This window comes from Lactuca saligna, chromosome 7 (assembly GCF_052625555.1).
Source record: "Lactuca saligna cultivar CGN05327 chromosome 7, ASM5262555v1, whole genome shotgun sequence".
NCBI lineage: Eukaryota > Viridiplantae > Streptophyta > Magnoliopsida > Asterales > Asteraceae > Lactuca > Lactuca saligna.
Window position 1 is genome coordinate 129,036,632 of NC_136423.1, and position 3,101 is coordinate 129,039,732.

Sequence of the window (3,101 nt, forward strand, 5' to 3'; positions counted from 1 at the left end):
AGAAAGAGAATTCGAGATGATGTTGGTCCATGCTTAGTACAACCTGCTATCCCTGCCACTGCCACATTCGAGCTGAAGGGACATATCCTTTCCTCACTAAAGGATATCCCATTCTATGGAAAGGATCACAAGGATGCATTCAAACACTTAGATGAAGTAAATGACATAGCCGATTACTTCAATGTCCCAAATATTAACAGAGACATCATTTTGCTAAGGATGCTCCCCGTTACCTTTAAAGGAGCTGCAAAGGATTGGTTAAAAGCACTTTTACCCGGGTACCGTAACTACTTGGGCTCAAATGCGTTAGCAGTTTTTAGATCAATACTGTCCACCATCCAAGATTGCTAAACTCAAAAAGGCAATAGCTAATTTTGAGCAAAAACCGGGAGAGACACTTTACGAAGCTTGGGACCGTTACAAAGGGTTGTTAAGAAATTGTCCTCAACATGACCTTAACATTCAATAGGAGGTATCAATATTTTATGATGGGGTAAACGTGATGACAAGACAACTCCTTGATTCTCAAGGACCACTTACAAAGAAAAATCCGGGCGAAGTCAAGGAATTAATTGAAGAATTTGCGAAGCCCTCTCGTGAATACCACAACCCTAGGCAAGATGGAATTAAAGGCGGTGGAGGAGCCCAAACTGAAGAAATAGCAGTCATGATGGATATGCTAAATAATATGGACCAGAGGTTGACACAAATGGACCACTCAATTCATGCCATAAGAGTGGGTTGCGAGAGGTGTAGTGGTCCGCACTTGACCAAGGACTGCAATTTAGATGAGTTTGGGAACAGAAAAGCTCAAGTGTGCTACTCGAGTGGGGATAAGTTTGATGAAGACTAGCGGAAATCAAAGAAGGAGTGGCTGCCATATGAAGAGTATAAGAAGCAAAAAGAAGAGAAGTATAGGCAGACAAGTCGAGGCTTCTATCAAAAGGAGCAGCCACCATCCGAGAAGAAACCCGATCTAGAGACCATGTTGATGAAGTTTATGGAAGCCTCAGAAAAGAGACACGATGCTACTGATTCTGCTATTAATGAACATCAAACTTTAATAAAGAATCAGCAAGCCTCCATCAATAACCTTGAAGTACAACTTGGTCAACTAGCCACTCTGGTTCATGAGAAGTTGTCCCCGAAAAATCCGGAAACGAAGGCCCAATCTCATGTAATGGCCATAGATACTAAAGAAAAGGCCATCTCTAAGTTCTTAGAAGCTTTAGAAGATGAACAACAGCATCCCAATCCAAAGTTGAAGAAGCCCAAGCTCGAAAATCAAGATGGTGTTGAATTTCAGAATTCACGACGTGAACCATATAAGTTCACGACGTGGGCCCATCATGAACAGAAAATTTTTATAGCCGGCTCGGTTCATTAGCCGCCTTTGCCTTTTCCTTCCCGAGCTGACCTTAGTCCACTGGAAAGAGAGCATCTAGAGTTTGTTAAGCACGTGAAAGGAATCCCGATTAATACCCCCTTTATCAAGTCCTTGTCCAAAATTCCCGAGTATCAAAAATTACTGCAAGCCTTGATAGACACCCATAACCAATTAAAGAAATATTCTAAGGTGATTCTAAGTGAGCAAAGCTCAAAAGCTGTGTTGGGAGAGATACCTAAGAAAATGGGGGATCCTGGATGCCTCACTCTTTTGTGTGAATTTGGTAACAAAATCAAGGTTAATGCTTTAGCCGATTCTGGGGCTAGCATTAATTTGATGTCATATTCATTTTATCAGAAGTTAGAAATTTAGAAGATGAAGGCTACAAGAATGACTATTCACATGGCGAACCGTTCAGTGACACAGCCCCAAGGCATCGTGGAGGATATTTTAGTGAAAATTGGAAAATTTATTTTTCCAATAGATTTTGTAGTGTTGGATATGAAGGAAGACCCCGATGTTCGAATTATCCTTGGTCGTCCATTGCTTAACACTGTTGGAGCTCTTGTTGATATTCGTGGGTCTAAGCTCACCTTGAGGGTTAAAAATGAAAAAGAAGTTTTTGGGATAGAAGATGGCTTCCAAAGGAATCATGTTCAAGAAGAGGTGTTCACAATCAATGAAGATAATGAACTAGAAGAACTAGAAAAGCTCATGGAGGAAGAGATCAAGACAGTTCATCAAGCCAAAAGAACAAAACCAAGAGCATCTGTTGCATATTTGGTTGAAGTCATTGCTTACAAGAGTCCACCTTCTTGGGTATGCGAGGAAGATGAGATGACAAGTGATGAAGAGGAGGTTACTTCAAGGGTGACAAAGCCAGTAATGAAAGAGGAGAAGGATGTTATGGAGTGCAGGGAGGAAACAAAAGGGACCAAACGCAAGCTTGATGAAGAAAAGGTCAAAGCTAAAAAGGAGAATTCGAAGAAGGCGTACAAAAGACGAGTTCAAGTTTACAAGAGGCGTTTCAAGGAACAAAAAATCCTAGTGGTGGATTCTTCAGAAGGTTCAACGTAGGAGGCACGAAGTCCAGCTCAAGACTCCATAAAAAGAAGCGCTTCGCAGGAGTCAACCCGAGTTTGATTTGCATTTTTTTTTCTTTTCTTTTTGCGTTTTAGTCTTAAAAACATAGATGATATCATCCAACTCGATTATAACATAATTAAACAGTGGATGTAGGGACCCAAAAATAGAAGTAGTAATAATTGAGAATTTAGTTGAAAGTCAAATTTGATTTAGTATGAATTTTTCCTTCCAGACAACATTCACGACGTGACTTCTTCAGAATTCACGACGTGAATCAAGAATAAACCGGATAATAAGTCAATGATATAGGTTAGCCATTTTATAAGTGGCCCACGACCAATCCGTGAGTGCATGGCCCAAAATTTAGCCCAGACTAAACTCACGACGTGAATTCTTCAGGATTCACGACGTGAATTTTTGAAAACACGAGACCACAAAATAAAGCCCTAGAAATCAGTTGACCCTCCCTTTGTTTATTCCTGACGAAGTGAAAACGAGATCTGGTCCCCCCTTGGCCCCCATTGCTTCGATTTTGACCGACAACTCCTCTATTTTTCTTGGTGCTTACGTAATACTTCCATCAAAGATAATAATTCTTAATTGTTAAGCTTAATTCCTCTTTAATAAT

At 40.4% G+C, this 3,101-nt stretch overlaps 1 non-coding gene across 1 annotated transcript; it reads right to left on the reverse strand.

Annotated features, from left to right (window-relative positions):
• Nucleotides 1–349: 349 nt before the first annotated feature.
• On the reverse strand, nucleotides 350–456 carry LOC145007676 (small nucleolar RNA R71). The gene has a single exon (XR_013663049.1). It is a non-coding gene; the product is annotated as a small nucleolar RNA R71 (small nucleolar RNA).
• Between the last annotated feature and the right edge of the window lie 2,645 nt (nucleotides 457–3,101).